General features: G+C 50.1%; 1 long non-coding RNA gene across 1 annotated transcript; it reads right to left on the bottom strand.

Annotated features, from left to right (window-relative positions):
* Positions 1 to 890: 890 nt before the first annotated feature.
* Positions 891 to 3,299, bottom strand: LOC123493795 (uncharacterized). The gene is made up of 2 exons (XR_006663029.2): positions 1,888 to 3,299; positions 891 to 1,184 (listed from the first exon to the last, which is right to left on the bottom strand). It is a non-coding gene; the product is annotated as an uncharacterized lncRNA (long non-coding RNA).
* Positions 3,300 to 23,558: the final 20,259 nt, after the last annotated feature.

Genomic DNA, 23,558 nt, shown 5'->3' on the forward strand with positions numbered 1-23,558 from the left:
TCCTATAAAGATTTCAGAATGTTTATTTTCTTGGTGAAAATGAAAGGAACACATAAACATTGTCCAAGTGGTGTCAATGCAAAGTTGGAACAAAGATACCCAAAATATAGTAGTCTTGGCAGAACTGAATTAGTTTTCTTCTTGGATTCAGGCTACTTGTTATCTTCAAAATTTGAAGGCTCGATAGTTGCGGTAATGCCACCCATGAGAGTCATAGCAGGCCCGCCTGCGAGCAGGAAGGGTCGGAATTTCTTTGCCCCATTCTTAGTTTATCTCAGCTTCTCATGGAGTGGAGCTATAGTTCAGACAGATAGTATCTATTGTGTATATAGTTGCAGAACATCTAGAAGCTAAAAACAGATCAATAAAGCGTTAGATTCATGGTAAGGACATGGAGAGAGGGGACTTAACATTTTCTCATTGACACTATTTATCCATTCTTGTAATATGATTATTTTCTTACAAGTCCTACTTCCCATAACATTCTTTATGTTTTGACGCCATTGCTTCAACAAACTCCGTTGAATGGCGTAGATCTATGGAGTAGGGGAACAACTGCTCTAAATTAACATCATCATTTTGATCCTAATTAGCAAGAATATACTTAAACAGAATCAACAACAAAAAATTAGTGGGTACACAAAATATTTATGGCCCGTTGCAATGTAGGTGAACATATTTATCACCTTGAGCACTCGTGTTGTTATCTTTTTCTAGCTAGAAAATAAAAATATCAAAGCTTGCCAATGGAGCAGTGTCGATATCCTTCTAGTTAGATATAATCCAAACCTGACCCACGAAAAAAAAATTATAATCCAAACCTGCCAATCAATTGTTATCATCAGGCAAATCATGTATGCTCAATGCACACCTGAAGTAATGAACAGAGATTTACAGTCAAATCCCGTTGGACAGAATGCGCGCACCCTAATACAATTCACGCAAGCATCATGCCACACTGTCCTCAAAACCCGTCGTTCATCTGCAACCTCTATGGTTGTGATCAATGGATAAACATTGTACAGAAACACAAATTGTCAAACAAGTCTGATTACTTCTGTCATGGCCATACATAAAGTACATGGTTAGAGAACTGAAGTTGTACCATTCTGCACCTTGAAGTGCATTTTGGATCACTTTTACAGGGTCGATGATACCAGCCTTGACCATATGAGCATACTCCTCTACAGTAACCAAAATGCAAGAGTTAAGTACGGAACCTCAAAACCGTTGGAGGAATATGAAACATGTCGATTTTTAGTGCACTTGAAATGAACAGCTAAAACACGATTAAAAAGCACAGGCCTATTGCTGCAACATAGCCCAAACCAAGATTGACTTGTTCTAGTAGCTTCCAAATAAATATGGTGATCAGGGGAGCCTGTAGAAATTCAGGAACAATTAATATATGGATTAATAGGCCTGAGATAGTAATGAGAGAGCACAAACAGCATATAACCAGGCTGCAAATAAAGTAACAAGAATGAAGTGGAGAAATATCTTTAAGATGCTAAAGGAAAATTTGATGTAGAACAGAGTATACACAATAGTAAAATTATCACAATTCACTATCCTGCAATGTAACAACAGTGCATACACATCAATTCCTCCAAATCATCGTACCTAATTTCAGAAAGTAATGACCAGTCCAAAAAGACATACAAATTATCGGAAAGTCTTCACCAGACTGGCAATCAGATAGAAGGGAGAAATCAATTGGTCATGCAGCTGACCCTCATTGGAGAAAAGAATATACAACACGGTGGGCTATGATTATGCTGAAAAGAAAACATACATGAAAGGAAGAGCTATCGAGAATCATTCTGCAGCGAACATACTTTGAAAGAAAAGTGACGACCAAGCAAAATTATGTACCCAACACTGTACCTTCCCGATTCCCCATGACAAGTATCGCGTCGGTACTCCACTGTCGAGCTGCTCGTTGTTCTGCAGCTTGTCGTCGTGTACCTGCGCCTTACCATGATGAAGAGCTTTTGTGGCCACGCGCGCTTGGATGGCGTATCGAGGCAATCGGCCAGGGGCACACAGCAGGGTGATGCGAGGAGGACGTCGGGATTATGGCCGGATAACGATGGTCGGCGGTGGCTGTGTGTGCCAATCGTGCGAGCAGACTGGATAATGACCTGTGTTTCATTGCTGGACTAAACAGCTCCGAAACTAAAAATATATTCAAAATTAAAGTCGTTCCAGGCCTCGCAATGCATCACAGGATCTAGTGTAGGTGTAGCAGGAATTGATCATCACAGGAAACAATGCATATGTAGCAGGTATTGATCTTGACAGGAAACATTGTCATCGCTACCGGTTTTTATTCTGTGTGTGCACAAATTAGCATCCCGAAGATCAAATAGTTAGGTTGTACTACAGATAATTGAACACAAATTAAACGTCAGAGTTACAATAAAGTGATACATGAAAGTTTTTTTAAGCAATCTGCACCAACACACCTGTAACTTCCAAGTGATTTCTAGCATTGCCCATCAGTCTAACTCGAAGCATATATGATTCTTTCAGAAGAAGGAAAAAAAACCATACATACACACACAAAACAGTACAAAGATGGGTGCTTCAAACGACCATGTATTAAAAATGAATCTAGAAGTTTAGATGTATGCTAATGTGAGAACAGCCTATTGTCCTCAAACAAAGGGTAAATTGACAACGGAATATGATATAAAAATTTCACTCGGCAAGAGCTATACATGCACTGCATGTTCATGCTTGGTGGTTATCACAAGAAAAAAAAATAGTGCTCCATGTTCAAATTAGAATTAGAATTCATGTGCCACCGAATTTCCAGAAAGCCAAATTGGCAATGGATGTCAGATTGCAAGTAGATTAGAGATAGGAGAAATAATCTTATTCTTACGACAGAGGTTGCGGTGGAGCTTTTCTCTACCGTGTGCGCCAATGTCCCTGACAGCGGCCACGCCCGCGTGCGTACACGTCCCCGGCGGCTGGGCGACGGAGGCCACGGCCGCGTGCGTCCACGCCGGGCAGCAGGCCGGCGGAGGCTAGGCACGCCGCGGCGGCAACGGCCACGACCACGTGTGTCCAGGTTGGGCGGCGGAGGCCACGTGCCCGGTGGCGGCGACGGCCAGAGTCCACATCGGACGGCGGCGGCGACAACCACGGCTGCGTGCTTCCACGCCAGATGGCGGGGCGACGGAGGCCACGTGCCCGGCGGCGGCGACGGCGACGGCCGCGTGCGTCCACGTCTGGCGGTAGGGCGGCGGAGCCCACGTGCTCGGCGGCGGCAACAACTCCCGCATGCGCCTGCAAGAATGAAGGGATGCGAGGGGCGGTTGGGTTGAAGACGGACGTGCGCGGGGCAGGACGTACGGTGGCAGAACATCGAATCTGGGCCATCCAATTGGTTGGCAGACCATGGAGGCGAAACTGACCCTTAGATATCGTTAAGTGGAATAGATCGTAGGGTACTGATTGTCCTGTGTACACTAATTCGCGTGGGTTTAGGATAAGTAATGTTTGCTCTTTTAATAGTAGTGTAGATGTAGATGTAGATTTATAATGTTTTTATCCATAATAATGCTTTTTGGAGTAATTCTAATGCATTTTCTCTCATAATTTGCAAGGTACACACCAAAAGGGAGAATTCCGGCAGCTGGAAATCTGGACCTGAAAAAGCTATGTCAGGCCACCTATTCTGCACAACTCCAAATGAGCTGAAACTTCACGGAGATTTTTTATGGATTATTTAAGAAATATTGGAGCTAATAATCACCAGAGGAGGGCCACCAGGTGGGCACAACCCACTTGGGCGCGCCAGGCCCCCCCGGCGCGCCCTGGTGGATTGTGGCCTCCTCGGCCCACCTCCAGTGCCCATCTTCTGGTATATAAGTCATTTTGACCTAGAAAAAAAATAAGGAGAAGACTTCCGGGGCGGAGCGCCGCCGTCTCGAGGCGGAACTTGGGCAGGAGCACTTTTGCTCTCCGGCGGAGCAATTCTGCCGGGGGAACTTCCATCCCGGAGGGGGAAATCATCGTCATCATCATCACCAACAACTCTCCCATCTTGGGGAGGGAAATATCCATCAACATCTTCAATAGCACCATCTCATCTCAAACCCTAGTTCATCTCTTGTATTCAATCTTGTTACCGGAACTATAGATTGGTGCTAGGGGTGACTAGTAGTGTTGATTACATCTTGTAGTTGATTACTATATGGTTTATTTGGTGGAAGATTATATGTTCAGGTCCATGATGCTATTTAATACTCCTTTGATCATGAGCATGTTCATTATTTGTGAGTAGTTACTTTTGTTCTTGAGGTCACGGGATAAATCATGTTGCAAGTAATCATGCGAACTTGATATGTGTTTGATATTTTGATAGTATGTATGTTGTGATTCCCTTTGTGGTGTCATGTGAACGTCGGCTACATGACACTTCACCATATTTGGGCCTAAGGGAATGCATTGTGGAGTAGTAAATAGATGGTGGGTTGCGAGAGTGACAGAAGCTTAAACCCCAATTTATGCACTATTCCGTAAGGGACCGATTGGACCAAAAAGTTTAATGCTATGGTTAGAATTTATTCTTAATACTTTTCTCGTAGCCGCGGATGCTTGCGGGAGGGTTAATCATAAGTAGGAGGTTTGTTCAAGTAAGAACATCACCTAAGCACCGGTCCACCCACATATCAAATTATCAAAGTAGCGAACACAAATTAAACCAACATGATGAAAGTGACTAGATGAAATTGAAGGAAATATGCCCTAGAGGCAATAATAAAGTTGTTATTTATATTTCCTTATATCATGATAAATGTTTATTATTCATGCTAGAATTGTATTAACCGGAAACTTAGTACATGTGTGAATACATAGACAAAACAAAGTGTCCCTAGTATGCCTCTACTTGACTAGCTCGTTAATCAAAGATGGTTAAGTTTCCTAACCATAGACATGTGTTGTCATTTGATGAACGGGATCACATCATTAGGAGAATGATGTGATGGACAAGACCCATCCGTTAGCTTAGCATAATGATCGTTAAGTTTTATTGCTATTGCTTTCTTCATGACTTATACATATTCCTTTGACTATGAGATTATGCAACTCCCGAATACCGGAGGAACACCTTGTGTGCTATCAAACGTCACAACATAACTGAGTGATTATAAAGATGCTCTACAAGTGTCTCCTGTTGGGTTGGCATAGATCAAGATTAGGATTTGTCACTCCGAGTATCGGAGAGGTATCTCTGGGCCCTCTCGGTAATGCACATCACTATAAGCCTTGCAAGCAATGTGACTAATGAGTTAGTTACGGGATGATGCATTACGGAACGAGTAAAGAGACTTGCCGGTAACGAGATTGAACTAGGTATGATGATACTGACGATCGAATCTCGGGCAAGTAACATACCGATGACAAAGGGAATAACGTATGTTGTTATGCGGTTTGACCGATAAAGATCTTCGTAGAATATGTAGGAGGCAATATGAGCATCCAGGTTCCGCTATTGGTTATTGACCGGAGATGTGTCTCGGTCATGTCTACATAGTTGTCGAACCCGTAGGGTCCGCACGCTTAACGTTCGATGATGATTTGTATTATGAGTTATGTGATTTGATGACCGAAGTTTGTTCGGAGTCCTGGATGAGATCACGGACATGACGAGGAATCTTGAAATGGTTGAGAGGTAAAGATTCATATATTGGAAGGTTGCATTTGGACATCGGAATGGTTCCGAGTGATTCGGGCATTTTTCCGGAGTACCGGGAGGTTACCGGAAACCCCCGGGGAAAGATATGGGCCTTATGGGCCATAGGAGGGAGGCTAACCAGCCCACAAGGGGCTGGTGCGTCCCCCACAAGGGAGGAGGCCTAATTGGACTTGGGAAGGGGGCGCCACCCCCCTTTCCTTCTCCTACTCCCTCTCCTTCCCCTTTTCCCCCTCCGGTAGAAGGAAAAAAGGGTGGGGCCGAATCCTACTAGGACTGGAGTCCTAGTAGGACTCCCCTCTCCTTGGCGCACCCCTTGTTGGCCGGCCTTCTCCTCCCCTCCTTTATATACGTGGGGAGGGGGGGCACCCCAAAGACACACAAGTTTCTCTTAACCGTGTGCGGTGCCCCCTCCACAGTTACACACCTCGGTCATATCGTCGTAGTGCTTAGGTGAATCCCTGCGCCAGTAACTTCATCATCACCGTCGCCACGCCGTCGTGCTGACAGAACTCTCCCTCAGCCTCAACTAGATCAAGAGTTCTAGGGACGTCATCGAGCTGAACGTGTGCTGATTGCGATAGTGCCGTACGTTCGGTACTTGGATCGGTTGGATCGCGAAGACGTCCAACTACATCAACCGCGTTACTAAACGCTTCCACTTTTGGTCTACGAGGGTACGTGGACACACTCTCCCCGCTTGTTGCTATGCATCTCCTAGAATAGATCTTGCGTGATCGTAGGTAAATTTTTTGAAATACTGCGTTCCCCAACAGTGGCATCCGAGCCAGGTCTATGGGTAGATGTTATATGCATTAGTAGAACACAAAGAGTTGTGGGCGATAATAGTCATACTGCTTACCAGCATGTCATACTTTGATTCGACGGTATTGTTGGATGAAGCGGCCCAGACCGACATTACATGACCGCGTTCATGAGACTGGTTCTACCGCCGTGCTTCGCACACAGGTGGCTAGTGGGTGTCTGTTTCTCCAACTTTAGTTGAATCGAGTGTGACTATGCCCGGTCCTTGTTGAAGGCTAAAACAACACACTTGACGAAAAATCATTGTGGTTTTGATGCGTAGGTAAGAACTGTTTTTGCTAAGCCTGTAGCAGCCACGTAAAACTTGCAACAACAAAGTAGAGGACGTCTAACTTGTTTTTGCAGGGCTTGCTGTGATGTGATATGGTCAAGACGTGATGATATATAAATTGTTGTATGAGATGATCATGTTTTGTAACAGTTATCGGCAACTGGCAGGAGCCATATGGTTGTCACTTTATTGTATGAAATGCAATCGCCATGTAATTGCTTTACTTTATCAGTAAGCGGTAGCGATAGTCGTAGAAGCAATAGTTGACGTGACGACAACGATGCTTCGATGGAGATCAAGGTGTCAAGCTGGTGACGATGGTAATCATGACGGTGCTTTGGAGATGGAGATCAAAGGCACAAGATGATGATGGCCATATCATATCACTTATATTGATTGCATGTGATGTTTATCCTTTATGCATCTTATTTTGCTTAGTACGGCGGTAGCATTATAAGATGATCTCTCACTAAATTTCAAGGTACAAGTGTTCTCCCTGAGTATGCACCGTTGCGACAGTTCGTCGTGCCGATACACAATGTGATGATCGGGTGTGATAAGCTCTACGTTCACATACAACGGGTGCAAGCCGGTTTTGCACACGGAGAATACTCGGGTTAAACTTGACGACCCTAGCATATGCAGATATGGCCTCGGAACACTGAGACCGAAAGGTCGAGCGTGAATCATATAGTAGATATGATCAACATAGTGATGTTCACCATTGAAAACTACTCCATCTCACGTGATGATCAGACATGGTTTAGTTGATATGGATCACGTGATCACTTAGATGATTAGAGGGATGTCTATCTAAGTGGGAGTTCTTAAGTAATATGATTAATTGAACTTTAATTTATCATGAACTTAGTACCTGATAGTATTTTGCATGTCTGTGTTGTAGATCAATAGCTCGCATATAGCTCCCCTATTTTATTCTTGATATGTTCCTAGAGAAAATAAGTTGAAAGATGTTAGTAGCAATGATGCGGACTAGCTCCGTGATCTGAGGATTGTCCTCATTACTGCACAAAAGTATTATGTCCTTGATGCACCGCTAGGTGACGGACCTATTGCAGGAGCAGATGTAGACGTTATGAACGTTTGACAAGCTCAGTATGATGACTACTTGATAGTTTAGTGCACCATGCTTTACGGCTTAGAACCGGGACTTCAAAAGCGTTTTGAACGCCACGGAGCATATGAGATGTTCCAAGAGATAAAATTGATATTTTAGTATCATGCCCATGTCGAGAGGTATGAGACCTCTGACAAGTAATTTGCCTACAAGATGGAGGAGAATAGCTCAACGAGTGAGCATGTGCTCAGAATGTCTGAGTACTACAATCACTTAAATCAAGTGGGAGTTAATCTTTCCGATAAGATAGTGATTGATAGAGTTCTCTAGTCACTACCACTAAGTTACTAGAACTTCGTGATGAACTATAATATGCAAGGGATAAAGGAAACGATTCCCAAGCTCCTCGCGATGCTGAAATCGGTGAAGGTAGAAATCAAGAAAAAGCATCAAGTGTTGATGGTTAACAAGACCGCTAGTTTCAAGATAAAGGGCAAGGGAAAGAAAGGGAAACTTCAAAAGGAATGACAAGAAAGTTGCCACTCCCATGAAGAAGCCCAAAGCTAGACCCAAGCCTGAAACTAAGTGCTTCTACTGCAAAGGAAATGGTCACTGGAAGTGGAACTGCCCTAGATACTTGGCGGATAAGAAGGATGGCAAAGTGAACAAAGGTATATTGGATATACATGTTATTGATGTGTAGTTTACTAGTGTTTATAGAAACCCCTCGGTATTTGATACTGGTTCAGTTGCTAAGAGTAGTAACTCGAAACGGGAGTTGCAAAATAAACAAAGACTAGTTAAGGGCGAGGTGATGATGTGTGTTGGAAGTGATTCCAAGGTTAATAAGATCACCATCGCACACTCCCTTTACCTTCGGGATTAGTGTTGAACCTAAAATAAATGTTATTTGGTGTTTGCGCTGAGCATGAATATGATTGGATCATGTTTATTGCAAAACGGTTATTCATTTAAGTCAAAGAATAATTGTTGTTCTATTTACATGAATAAAACCTTCTATGGTCATACACTCAATATAAATGGTTTATTGAATCTCGATCGTAGTGATACACATATTCATAATATTGAAGCCAAAAGATTCAAAGTTAATAATGATAGTGCAACTTATTTCTAGCACTGCCGTTTATGTCATATTGGTGTAAAGCGCATGAAGAAACTCCACGCTCATGGGCTTTTGGAATCACTTGATTATGGATCACTTGATGCTTGCGAACCATGCCTCATGGGAAAGATGACTAAGACTCCGTTCCCAGGAACAATGGAGCGAGCAACTGACTTATTGGAAATAATACATACTGATGTATGCGGTCCGATGAGTGTTGAGGCTCGCGGCGGGTATCATTATTTTCTGACCTTCACAAATGATTTGAGCAGATATGGGTATATCTACTTGATGAAACATAAGTCTGAAACATTTTAAAAGTTCAATTTCAGAGTGAAGTGGAAAATCATCGTAACAAGAAAATAAAGTTTCTACGATCTAATCGCGGAGATGAATAGTTGAGTTATGAGTTTGGTCTTCATTTTGAAGGAATGTGGAATAGTTTCGCAACTCACGCGACCTGGAACACCACAGCGTAATGATGTGTCCAAACGTTATAACCGTACTTTATTAGATATGGTGCGATTTATGATGTCTCTTACCGATTTACCACTATGTTTTTGGTGTTATGCATTAGAGACAACTGCATTCACGGTAAATAGGGCACCATCTAAATCCATTGAGACGACACCATATGAACTGTGGTTTAGCAAGAAACCTAAGCTATCGTTTCTTAAAGATTGGGTCCATGATGCTTATGTGAAAAAGCTTCAACCCGATAAGCTCGAACGCAAATCGGAGAAATGCGTCTTCATAGGATACCCAAAGGAAACTGTTGGGTACAACTTCTATCACAGATCCGAAGGCAAGATATTCGTTGCTAAGAATGGATCCTTTCTAGAGAAGGAATTTCTCTCGAAAGAAGTGAGTGGGAGGAAAGTAGAACTTGATGAGGTAATTGTACCTTCTCCCGAATTGGAAAGTAGTACATCACAGAAATCAGTTCCAGTGATTCCTACACCAATTAGTGAGGAAGCTAATGATGATGATCATAAAGCTTATGATCAAGTTACTACCGAACCTCGAAGGTCAACCAGAGTAAGATCCGCACCAGAGTGGTACGGTAATCCTGTTCTAGAGGTCATGTTACTTGACCATGACGAGCCTACGAACTATGAGGAAGCGATGATGAGCCCAGATTCCGACAGATGGCTTGAGGCCATGAAATCTGAGATAGAATCCATGTATGAGAACAAAGTGTGGACTTTGGTGGACTTGCCCGATGATCGGCAAGCCATTGAGAATAAATGGATCTTCAAGAGGAAGACGGACGCTGATAGTAGTGTTACCAGCTACAAAGCTCGACTTGTCGAAAAGGGTTTTTGACAAATTCAAGATGTTGACTACGATGAGATTTTCTCACTCGTATCGATGCTTAAAGTCTGTCCGAATCATGTTAGCAATTGCCACATTTTATGAAATCTGATGAATGGATATCAAAACTGCATTCCTTAATGGGTTTATTAAAGAAGAGTTGTATATGATACAACTAGAAGGTTTTGTCAACCCTAAAGGTGCTAACAAAATGTGCAAGCTCCAGCAATCCATCTCTGGACTGGTGCAAGAATCTCGGAGTTGGAATATACGCTTTGATAGTTGATCAAAGCATATAGTTTTATACAGACTTGCGGTGAAGCCTGTATTTACAAGAAAGGGAGTGGGAGCACTACAACCTTTCTGATAAGTATATGTGAATGGCATATTGTTGATCGGAAATGATGTAGAATTTTCTGGAAAGCATAAAGGAGTGTTTGAAAGGAGTTTTTCAAAGAAAGACCTCGGTGAAGCTGCTTACGTATTGGGCATCAAGATCTATAGAGATAGATCAAGACGCTAGAATTGTTATTTATGCTAGAATTGTATGTTGTTATGCGGTTTGACCGATAAAGGGAATAACATATGTTGTTATGCGGTTTGACCGATAAAGATCTTCGTAGAATATGTAGGAGCCAATATGAGCATCCAGGTTCCGCTATTGGTTATTGACCGGAGATGTGTCTCGGTCATGCCTACATAGTTATCGAACCCGTAGGGTCCGCACACTTAACGTTCGATGACGATTTGTATTATGAGTTATGTGATTTGATAACCGAAGTTTGTTTGGAGTCCTGGATGAGATCATGGACATGACGAGGAGTCTTGAAATGGTCAAGAGGTAAAGATTCATATATTGGAAGGTTGCATTCGGACATCGGAATGGTTCTGAGTGATTCGGGCATTTTTTCGGAGTACCGGGAGGTTACCGGAACCCCCGGGGAAAGATATGGGCCTTATGGGCCATAGGAGGGAGGCTAACCAGCCCACAAGGGGCTGGTGCGCCCCCCACAAGGGCGGAGGCCGAATTGGACTTGGGAAGGGGGCGCCACCCCCTTTCCTTCTCCTACTCCCTCTCCTTCCCCTTTTCCCCCTCTGGTAGAAGGAAAAAAGGGTGGGGCCGAATCCTACTAGGCTGGAGTCCTAGTAGGACTCCCCTCTCCCTGGCGTGCCCCTTGTTGGTCGGGCTCCTCCTCCCCTCCTTTATATACGTGGGGAGGGGGGCACCCCAAAGACACACAAGTTTCTCTTAACCGTGTGCGGTGCCCCCCTCCACAGTTACACACCTCAGTCATATTGTCATAGTGCTTAGGCGAAGCCCTGCGCCGGTAACTTCATCATCACCGTCGCCATGCCGTCATGCTGACGGAACTCTCCCTCAGCCTCAACTGGATCAAGAGTTCGAGGGACGTCATCGAGCTGAACGTGTGCTGATCGCGGAGGTGCCGTATGTTCGGTACTTGGATCGTGAAGACGTTCGACTAAATCAACCGCGTAACTAAACGCTTCCGCTTGCGGTCTACGAGGGTACGTGGACACACTCTCCCCGCTCGTTGCTATGCATCTCCTAGAATAGATCTTGCGTGATCGTAGGTAAAAAATTTGAAATACTGCGTTCCCCAACAGAAATTCCCATTTACCCTCAAGAACGCTTTGCTTATCATAAGCGTTTTTGTCCTGTCCTTTGCCTCAAAAGGATTGGGCTACCTTGCTGCATACTTGTTACTATTATCGTTACTTGCTCGTTACAAATTACCTTGCTATCAAACTACTCACTACTTACAATTTCAGCACTTGCAGACATTACTTACTGAAAACTACTTGTCACTTCCTTATGCTCCTCGTTGGTTTCGACACTCTTACTTATCGAAAAGAGCTACAATCGATCCCCTATTCTTTTGGCTCATCAAGGCTATTTTCTGGCGCCGTTGCTGGGGAGTGAAGCGCCTTTGGTAAGGAAACATTTATATAGTGTGCTGAAATTTATTGTCACTTGTTACTATGGAAAACAATCCTTTGAGGGGTTTCTTAGGGGTATCTTCACCTCGTCCTGAACCATAATTAGCTACCCCTCAACCTACTGCACCTACTGAAAATTTTGAATATGAAATTCCTTCGGGTATGATAGAACAACTGCTAGCTAATCCTTATGCAGGAGATGGAACCGAACATCCTGATATGCACTTGATATATGTAGAACAAATTTGTGGATTGTTCAAGATTGCAGGTTTACCTAGGGATGAAGTTATGAAAAAGGTTTCCCCTTTATCTTTGAAGGGGAAAGCATTGGCATGGTATAGGCTATGCGATGATATTGGATCATGGAATTGGAATCGTTTAAAATTGGAGTTCCACCAAAAAAATTATCATGTGCATCTAGTTCATCGTGATCGGAATTATATATATAATTTTTGGCCTCGTGAAGGAGAAAGTGTCACTCTAGCTTGGGGGAGGCTTAAGTCAATGTTATATTCATGACCCAATCATGATCTCTGAAGAGAAATTATTATTCAGAACTTTTATGCTCGGCTTTCTCGTAATGATCAAACCATGCTGGATACTTCTTGTGCTGGTTCTTTTATGAAGAAAACTATTGAATTCCGGTGGGATCTTTTGGAAAGAATTAAACGCAACTCTGAAGATTGCGAACTCAACGAAGGTAAAGAGTCAGGTATAAAGCTTAAGTATGATTGTTTTAAATCTTTTATGGATACCGATGCTTTTCAAAAGTTTAGCACTAAATATGGACTTGACTCTGAGATAGTAGCCTCCTTTTGTGAATCATTTGCTACTCATGTTGAACTCCCTAAAGAGAAGTGGTTTAAATATCACCCACCTATTAAAGAAGAAATTAAAGAACCGGTACCAGTTAAAGAAGAGACTATACTTTATAATGTTGATCCAGTTGTTCCTACTGCTTATATTGAGAAACCCCCTTTTCCTGTTAGGATAAAGGAACATGCTAAAGTTTCAACTGTGGTTAACAAAAGCTATGTTAGAACACCTAATCCAGATGAACAAATTAGAGTAGAACCTAATTTTGCTATGGTTAAAGATCTCTTGGAAGAAGATATAGATGGGCATGTTATTTACTTCTGTGCAGAAGCTGCTAGAATTGCTAAACCCGATAAAATGGATAAACATAGACCAGTTGTCGGCGTTCTGGGAATGGGGGTCCCAAGACTTGCCTGCCTGCGGCCCATGGCGTGGCTGAGCTAGCAGGCCTATACAGCCCATCTTCATCAATAAGGCATTCGAGACCTTCGCGAGGGGCCAAGCCTCGCGAGGCGGACGACGCAAGACCTCCTCAGGAGCGGCCTCGCCAGGCAGGCTCACGAGGGGCGGAGAGATCAAGGCAAGGCAAACCTCATGAGGTCCTCGTGACGTGAGGCATGACGATCGAGACCAGGCGGGTGCCGCGCGCAGCGTCCTTGTTTCCTCTTTGGTGCTAAAGGGGCAAGCGCAGGCGCGGAGTACCGAGGCATCAGGCAAAGGTTTCCATATCGGTGCAACGAGACCAAGACCAGCATGACGGCAAGACGGAGGTCACCATGGAGCCCAAGGCGGCGTCACCACCAGAGCCTTTCGCAGGCGAAGACCGCTTTTGTCAGGATAAGCTGTACTAGCTGTCCCCTTTCAAATTGGCCGTTGTTGGCTCCCTTCCCGGTCAATACTTAGGGAGAGGAACAGGGCCTCTATAAATAGGACTAGCCACCACAACAAGAGGCATCGGATCCTCACCCACACAAGTTGGCCAAGCACAAGAACACCTCAACCTCAGGAGGCTGTTCTTCCCCTTGTACTGTTCATCATCAGCCCAAGAGGCAATCCACCACCACCACACTGGAGTAGGGTATTACACCACAACGGTGGCCTGAACCAGTACAAATCTTGTGTCTTTTGTGTTGTGAGTTCGTCGAGTTCGTCCGCGAGATCTTAGCGAGCTAGGGCGTGGATCGGTAGGGAGGAAATCTTCGCGCGCACCCCAGTGTTCGAACCTTGAGGGTCCTGCCGGAACCCATGATCCGACATTTGGCGCGCCAGGTAGGGGTGCGCCGAAGCTTCCTTCCGTCGCTCCGCGCCCCGTTGCTCCGTCCTCTCCATGGCGGACGCTCGCCGTGCTCGCGCTGAGCGCCGGGCTGCCCTCGCCGCCCGCGTCGCTCAGACGGCTTCCGTCGGCGGGCCACCTCGTCGTTCCTCGTCGCCTGCCGCCAACGCCGCCACCGGCCCGGCAGGGAACAAGCAGTAAGCATCCTCGCTGCACCCCTCGGTGCGGCGGGATGGCCGCACCGCCACTCCATCGCTGACCCTGGCCGGTTCTTCGTCCCATGCACGTCGCGCTCCCATGGATGCGCGGGCCGCGCTCCTCATGGCGCACGAGCTCCTGCGCTACCGCCCGGTCGAGGACCTCTACGAGGACTGGCTCGACCGCATCGCCGAGCTCGTCCGCGCCGCAGGGGGCTCCCTTGCGCCTTCCCTCTCTCTGCCTCGACCTCCGCCAGCCACCGGCGACGTGGCCCATGGAGCACCTCCACCACCTTGGCATCAAGACGGCGCCCTGGCGCCAAGGCGCGCAGCTCCATGACGCGACCCACCGCGTCCGGTGCCCGCGCGTGAAGAGAGAAGTTGTCAAGAAGTCCTTCCGCCGCAAGAAAACGCTCCACCACTCCTCGCACCGCCGCGCCAGGACCGTCTGCTGCGACAAGACCGCGCGCCGCCTGCAGCCGCAGTGCGCAGACCCCATCAAGACCAAGCTCCACCTCCGAGGCAGGCCCCGGTGACCACGGCTGGCTGCCACGCCTTCACCCGGAGCTGCGTAGCGTCGCCTGGCCGGGCAAGTTCAAGCCAGATCTACCTCCTCGCTAAGACGGCACCCCCGACCCCGCGGAGTTCTTATAGCTCTACGTGCTGAGCATCGAAGTGGCCAACGGCAATGAGAAAGTCATGGCGAACTGGTTCCCCATGGTTCTCAAGGATGGCGCCCGCTCCTGGCTCCTGAACCTGCCCCCGGGCTCGATCTCCTCCTGGGATGAGATGCGCAACCGTTTCGTTGCCAACTTCCAGGGCACTCGCGACCGCCCGACGGCCGCGGGTGACCTGCGCCGCGTAAAGCAACAACCAGGAGAGACCCTCCAGAAGTACATCCAGCGCTTCAACAACGTCCGCCTCAAGATCCCGAAGGTGACGGACGAGGCCATCATCTATGCGTTCTCTGATGGCGTCCGCGACGTCAAGGTGAAGGAAGAGCTCGCTATCCACGAGGAACTGTGCATGTCTCTGGAGTTGTTCAACCTGGCGACCAAGTGCGCAAGAGCTGTGGAGGGGCGCCTCTCTCTCCTCGAGCTCCCGGCCGCAGACTCGGAGGAGAAGAAAGCTAAGGCCAAGGACGTGAAGCGCAAGGGAGCAGTTGTGCTCGCAGCAAAACTGGAAACCAAGCACGACAGAGACTAGCCTGAGTCATCCAAGAGCAGCCGTCCGTTCTGCGCCTTCCACAACCTGAATACCCACAACACCAGCGAGTGTCAAGAGCTCAGAGCCATTCGTGAAGGACGCTACGGTCGACGCCCCGAGCGCGGCGGACGGGGCTACGGCCGAGGAGGAGGACGTGGTGGCGGACGCTGGGACGACCGTGGCCCGCGCCAGGAGTGGCACGACCGGCCTCGTGAGGACCGCTGGTAGGATTAGCCACGCGAGGGCGCCTGTAGGGATCAGCCTCGTGAGGATCGTCCTCAAGGCAACGCCAGACTCCCTCCGCTACCGCCACCACCAAGAAGGAATGATGACCACCATCAAGACGAGGGGGCTGGGGGCTTCCAGGAGCCGCGTGCTATCGCTTGCATCTTGGGCGGAGCCCAGGCCCCAGCCTCGCAGCATATCTTCAAGCAGTTTGCTCGTGAAGTGAATGCAGTCCTCCCCAAGCTCGAGGCCACACGCCCACTCAGATGGTCCCAGTGCCCCATCACGTTCAACTCGACAGATCAGCTCAAGTGCGCAGCTACCGCTGGCGCCCTCCCGATGCTTTGTTCACCAGTCATCAGCAATGTGCAAGTTACCAAGACCCTCATCGACGGCGGCGCAGGGCTCAATGTCCTGTCCGTCGACACGTTCGACAACCTTCAAGTGCCATATGACCAACTTCAGCCAACCAAGCCTTTCTCAGGAGTGACTGACGGTTCTACCACAACGATAGGGCAGGTCCGCCTCCCTGTCACCTTCAGAGAACGCAAGAACTACCGCACCGAGCTCATCGACTTCGACGTCGCGCACATCCATCTACCATACAATGCCATCCTCGGGTGTCCAGCCCTGGCCAAGTTCATGGCGGTGACCCATCACGGCTACAATGTCCTCAAGATGCCGGGAAGCGGCGGGATCATCACAGTCCCGTGCGAAGAAAGAGACGTGGTGTGCTCCCTCGAGCGTGCCTTTCAAGCTGCAGCAATCGACGACCCCGACAGTAAGGGCGAGGGCCCTCCTGAGGTCATCCCCAAGAAGAAGAAGCAGCTGCGCCGTGCAGGACCTCAGGAGGGTGGCGTCGCTGCTGGAACCTCGTCAGGATCAGCACCCGCTCCAGGGGCGCCTTCCTCCATCGCATAGGAAGGCGTGCCCGACGCCCTCCTCGGGCAGGGCTCGGGGGCTCTCTTCTGGAGGGCCTCAGACCTTGCCCACATCACGAGGGAGGCGCTTGGGAACCACTTGGAGGCGTGCTTCGCGGCACGTTTCCCTCAGGAGGGCACAAGGCAAGGATCGCCCACCGTTCAGGAGTTCATCACCAAGACCACTCAGGAATTGCAAGACGCAAGGGCCATGCGCGGCAACCGCCGCTCACGAGGCACAGCTTCCCATCTAGGCGAGGATGTCGGGCTGCGCATTTGCATCGACGTCCCAGGGCTCAACAGGGCCGCCTCTCAGGAGCTTTTCTGGCCTTCGCACGTGGGACGCTGCGAGGGCCCACCGCACAGCTACGTTCGCATGCCTTTTGGCCTGCCGAGCGTGTCGTCCGCCTACCAGCGCAACATGCAGAGCATCCTGGCGGCTCAGGAGGCCAGTCACCATGCTGTGCCGGCGGAGATGGAGACGGTCCTCAAGGAACCACCTGAGCCCCCAGAGCCTCCCGAGGCTCAGGGCCCCGGTGGCTCGTGAGGAGCAATCCTTTCGCCGCGCACCTTCAGCTGCCCCAACTCTCCTTCGTCAACAGAACCAGGTGACATTTTCCAAGTTTATTTAGCTGGGAGCGCCCCCACGGCTGCATCATTCCCAGGCCGCGTGGGTCCGTCCCTGTGGCATGTATCCTTTTTATGTCTTTAGCTTACCTTGTTGGGGGCGCCCCTCGGGCTGCATCATCCCCAAGCCGCTCGGGCCTGACCCAGTGGCATGTATCTCCCTTGCATTTACTTGAGCCTACTGCTTTCATGCTTAACCTGTCTATGGCCATTACCTGCTTGATCGTCGCCTCCCACGGTGCCTCCTCACGCTGGCACGGCGCTGGCGCACGGGTCCGTCCCTGCCACGTCGATAAACCTAAGCGGTCGAGCTCTGGCTTGCGGCACGCCCCGCGCACGTCACCTCACCAGGCCCTCAGTGCCCTCACTCCCTCGCGGAGCAACCAGTGGCAGGCTGGCAACCATAACGACATACCGTATCCTTCCTTGTGCTGGCCTGCAGGAATCTCATCAGGATAACAGCGAGCGGCACCGCGAGCCCCCGCCTCTTCCATGTAATCTGCTTGCGCGTTAAAAGGGGGGCTCCTGAGCATCGCGACTCAGGAGCTCTTACTGGCTCTCCAGCCCTCACCCCCTGGCCTTGACCACGGCACGCGACCTGGCATACCAGCGGCGGCTGAGCTCGCTCAAGGGCTGGGACCTGAGGACGTAGAGCACAAAGGAGAGCATGGGAGAGGGGGAGACTCGAATGGGCCCGACCTAGCTACGCTACGGATGCTTGCGCGCAGGCCTGACGCATCACGAGGAATCGACCCCGGACCGCCAAGATAAGTCACGAGCCCAGATCAACTAATCGTCGGAACCTAGGGGACACGCTCGCCGCAGCCTTGTTGCGGCGACGTCGCCTCCCCGTCTCACCTTGCCACGGCGTTCTAGGAATGGGGGTCCCCAGACTTGCCTGCCTGCGGCCCACGGTGTGGCTATGCGAGCAGGCCTGTACGACCCATCTTCATCAACAAGGCATTCAAGACCCTCGCGAGGGGCCAAGCCTCGCGAGGCGGACGATGCAAGACCTCCTTAGGAGCGGCCTCACCAGGCTGCCTCGCGAGGAGCGGAGATATCAAGGCAGGGCGAACCTCGCAAGGCTCTCGTGACGTGAGCCATGACGATCGGGATCAGGCGGGCGCCAGCACACGCAGCGTCCTTGTTTCCTCTTTGGTGCTAAGGAGGCCAGCACAGGCGCGGAGTACCGAGGCATTAGGAAAAGGTTTCCATATCAGTGCAATGAGACCAAGACTAGCCGGACGGCAGGACGGAGGTCACCGTGGAGCCCGAGACGGCGTCATCACCAGAGCCTTTTGCAGGCGGAGACCGCTTTTGTCAGGATAGCTTGTACCAGTTGTCCCCTTTCAAATTGGCCTCCGTTGTTGGCTCCCTTCCTGCTCAATATTTGGGGAGAGGACCAGGGCCTATATAAGTAGAACTAGCCACCACAATAGGAGGCAGCTTGATCACATCTGATCGAGAGCCAATCCTTAGCCACACACCGAACACAAGAACGCCTCAACCTCAGGAGGCTGTTCTTCCCCTTGTACTGTTCATCATTAGCCCAAGAGGCAATCCACCACCACCACACTGGAGTAGGGTATTACACTGCAACGGTGGCCCGAACCAGTATAAATCTTGTGTCCTTGTGTTGCGAGTTCGTCGAGTTCGTCCGCGAGATCTTAGCGAGCTAGGGCGTGGATCTGTAGGAGGGAAAGAACTTCGCGCGCACCCCAGAGTTCGAACCTTAAGGGTTTTGCCAGAACCCGAGATCCGACATTTGGCGCGCCAGGTAGGGGTGCGTCGTAGCTTCCCTTCCATTGATCGGCACTCCGTCGCTCCGTCGCCTCCATGGCAGACGCTTGCCGCGCTCGAGATGAGCGTCGGGCTGCCCTCACCGCTCGCGTTGCTCAGATGGCTCCCGTCGGTGGGCCACCTCATTGTTCTCCGTCTCCCGCCGCCAACGCTGCCACCGGCCCGGCGGGGAACGAGCAGCAAGCGTCCTCGCTGCACCCGTCGGTGCGGCAGGACGGCTGCACCGCCACTCCATCGCTGACCCCGGCCGATTCCTCGTCCCACGTACGTCGCGCTCCCATGGACGCGCAGGCCGCGCTCCTCATGGCGAACGAGCTCTTGCGCTACCGCCCGGTCGACGACCTCTACGAGGACTGGCTCGACCGCGTAGCCGAGCTCGTCCGCGCCGCAGGGGGCTCCCCGGCGCCGTCCCTCTCTCTGCCTCGCCCTCCGCCACCCACGGGCGATGTAGCTCATGGAGCACCTCCACCACCTCTGCCCCAAGACGGTGCCTTGGCGCCAAGGCGCGCGGCCCAACGGCGCGACCCACCATGCCCGGTGCCCACGCGCGAAGAGAGAAGCTGCCAAGAAATTCCTCGGCCGCGAGAAGCTGCACCTGCGCTCCCCGCGCCGCCTCGCCAAGACCGCGCGCTACCTGCGATGGCGGCACACGGGCCTCATCAAGACCAAGCTCCACCTCCAAGACGGGCCCCGGCAACCACGGCCGGCTGCCGCGCCTTCACCCCCGAGCTGCGTAGCGTCGCCTGGCCGGGCAAGTTCAAGCCAGATCTGCCTCCTCGCTACGACGGCACCCTCGACCCCGCGGAGTTCCTGCAGCTCTACGAGCTGAGCATCGAAGCAGCCAACGGCGACGAGAAGGTCATGGCGAACTGGTTTCCTATGGCTCTCAAGGATGGTGCCCGCTCCTGGCTCCTGAACCTGCCACAAGGCTCGATCTCCTCCTGGGACGAGATGCGCGACCGCTTCGTCGCCAACTTCCAGGGCACTCACAACCGCCCGCCGGCCGCGGGTGACCTGTGCCGCATCAAGCAACAATCAGGAGAGACCCTTCAGAAGTACATACAGCGCTTCAACAACACTCGCCTCAGGATCCCCAAGGTGACGGATGAGGCCATCATCTCCGCGTTCTCCGATGGCGTCCGCGACATCAAGATGAAGGAAGAGCTCGCTATCCACGAGGAGCTGTGCACATCTCAGGAGCTGTTCAACCTGGCGACCAAGTGCGCAAGAGTGGAGGAGGGGCGCCTTTCCCTCCTCGAGCTGCCAGCTGCGGGTGCAGAGGAGAAGAAGGCCAAGGCCAAGGACGTGAAGCGCAAGGAAGCAGCTGTGCTCGCAGCGGAGCCGGACACCAAGCGAGGCAGAGATTAGCCTGAGTCATCCAAGAACAGCCGACCGTTCTGCGCCTTCCACAACCTGAACACCCACAACACCAGTGACTGTCAAGAGCTCAGAGCCATTCGTGAAGGACGTTTCGGTCGGCGCCCTGAACGCAGTGACCGGGGCTACGACCGAGGAGGAGGACGTGGTGGCGGACGCTGGGACGGCCGTGGCCCGCGCCAGGAGTGGCACAACTGGCCTCGCAAGGTGTGACACCCAAATTTTTATTTGGATTTTTCAAAAGATTTTATTGGACTTGAGGGGAGTGATTTAAATTTTTCTTCAAGAAGAACTCTCCCTCTCATATAATTTTTCTTTATGGCAAAAAGTTTTATTTGGATTCACCCAAGATCTGTCTTTGGTCTTGGAGGTGCTTGCTCTTCATTTGGACTCAAGACAAAATGTTTTTTTTCTTTTGGGGAAAATAACTTTTGAAAACCTTTTTGAATTTGCACTATGGCTTTTGGAAAATCCTTTGCCACTTTCAACAATTCCTTCTTGCCATGGCATTAGTGCAAATCCTCTCTCCTAACCACTCCCTCACCTCTGGATCATGATTTGCATCAAATCCAGCAAGTTGAACCTCCCCATGTGATTATTTCCATTCAAATTATATTCAAACAAATTTCTGTCTTCTATTCTACCACTTGGAGATTTACAAAGGAACTCCATTTTCTGTTTTGATTTTTGCCCCCAAACCAACTCTCCTCCCTGGTCCTTTGTACCCTCAACCTAGAACCATGAAGATCCACTGGTCTTCAGTTCAAAATTTTCAAACTACACTTGCTGCAAGTTTGGACCAGATTTGTCAAATTTGGTGAAATTCATTCCAAACCTTCTCCAAAAATTCCAAGTAAAATCAGGCAGCCTCTGGGTGCATTGAGTGGTCATCTCACCAAGTTACATCTCCAGAAAAATTTATCTCATAGCCAAAACCTTCTGTCGAACACCTGCAGTGCACTGTCTTTGTCAAAGTTTAGAAAGTTCAGAGATTCAGTCAGTGGCTGCTGTCGTTTTCTTCAGAGGAGGACGTCGATCTCGCCAGTGCCACCGCGTCGCCTTGCTCCTCGTCCCCGCCCCCTTGTTCCTGCACCGCACGAACGCCTGGCGCCTTGCGGGCGTCGGCGACGAGCAGCAGAAGGTGCGCCGCCCCGTGACCGACGCCGGCGGCGGCTTTGCGGACGCCAGCGGGAGACACGGCGCCGACGACGCCACCCAGCACCGCCCAAACCACCGGAGCTCGCCGCGTGGCCTTCGACTCCCCCGAACGCGTTGCCGCTCTCGTCGTGAACCGCAGGGCGCGGAGCGCGCTCTCTGCCGCCGTTGAGCCCGTGCGGTCACCTCACCGTGGACCGACGCCATTACGCCAAGACCGACCCCGTTTAGCTGCAAAACGAATCCAGTAACCTCCACTGATGCTGCCCGGCCGCTCAAACCCCCTGCCAATCCACTGCTCCGCCGTAATCGCTCGCCGGAGATTCTCCGTTCACGGCCACCCCGTCGATCTGCCTATAAATAGAGGCCCCGAGCTTCAACTCGAGCACCCACCAGCACTGCACTCCCCCTAGAGCACGCCTAGCCACTGGAAGAGCCCCGAGGAGGTCTCCTTCCTCGACTCCGGCCGCCGCGACCCGCCACGGGATCCAGCCCGATTCGCCCCCGTGTGTGCTCCTCCGCCTCCATTCTCTTGCCAGTAGCTTCACCATGCATCCCTCTTTCTGACCCGCACTTCAATTTGAAGCTTGCAGCCCTCCACCAGTGTTCCCCATCCTCACCCGAGCCGCCGTCCGCCGGAGAAAGTGTCGCCGTCGACGTGGTGCTCCCCGTTGGACGAGTCCACCACCCACCGACGCGGAAGAGGACGCTGAAGCTCTTGGTACCCTCCGTTCCTCCTAACTCGCCGTGGTTCGACGCAGGCGTCCACCGCAGTCTTCGGGCGCCGGCGAGCTTTTCAAACCTGACATGTGGACCCCGCGTGTCAGCCTCTGTTCTTTTATTCGCGAACCGTTTTCTGTTGGCGCCTTCGGGTAGAATACGTTTTCTCATTTGCGCTTGCGCATTCCCAACCGAAGCGTTTTCTGTTTTCTCAGTTAAAACCCTGGAACTTTTCTGTTTCATTACAGATAAGTCCCTGGACAGAAACCTTTATAACTTTTTAATAAAAAGGTATTTTTGAGTGATTCTTTTTCTGGCAATCTTCAAATTTTGTCTAGTTTTTTATGGGATTTATTTGAAAAATATTTGGAAAAGTTTCTGTGCATGTGTTTGTTTTCACGTTAGTACCCGTTTCGTGATTGCCGTAGGTTCCGGGAAAGGTGACGGAGCCGCGAACTTCGCCGAGCTAGACTCCGACTTCTCCGAACCAGGCAAGCATGTTTTGAACATTTGATATGACAGATGTTTTACGTGTTCACGTGAAAGTTTGTGCGTGGCATATGAATGTCGGTAAATACCCCGTTGCTTGTAAGGCAACCACCCGGTTGTCCCAAAGTCAGGATGATCTTTGATGAGAGATGGCCTAATCATGTGGTGACATGAAGGGCAGCAAGGTGGTACTGTTGTAGCATGCCAGCCTTGCGTCATCCGGCTTTCTCCGACGTTAACATGGTTGGAGCCACATTATCGTTCTCCTTCCGCATGTTCCAAAGTTGCGATGGTCTCTGATGAGAGATGGCCTAATCATGTGGTGACATGAAGGGCAGCAAGGTGGTACTGTTGTAGCATGCCAGCCTTGCGTCATCCGACTTTTCCGACGTTAACATGGTTGGAGCCGTGTTACCGTTCTTTCCCCTTCCGTGCTACCACATGTCTCATTGCCAGGATGCGGTTTAGTAAGT

This window comes from Aegilops tauschii, chromosome 4, assembly GCF_002575655.3.
Source record: "Aegilops tauschii subsp. strangulata cultivar AL8/78 chromosome 4, Aet v6.0, whole genome shotgun sequence".
Classification (NCBI taxonomy): Eukaryota; Viridiplantae; Streptophyta; class Magnoliopsida; order Poales; family Poaceae; genus Aegilops; species Aegilops tauschii.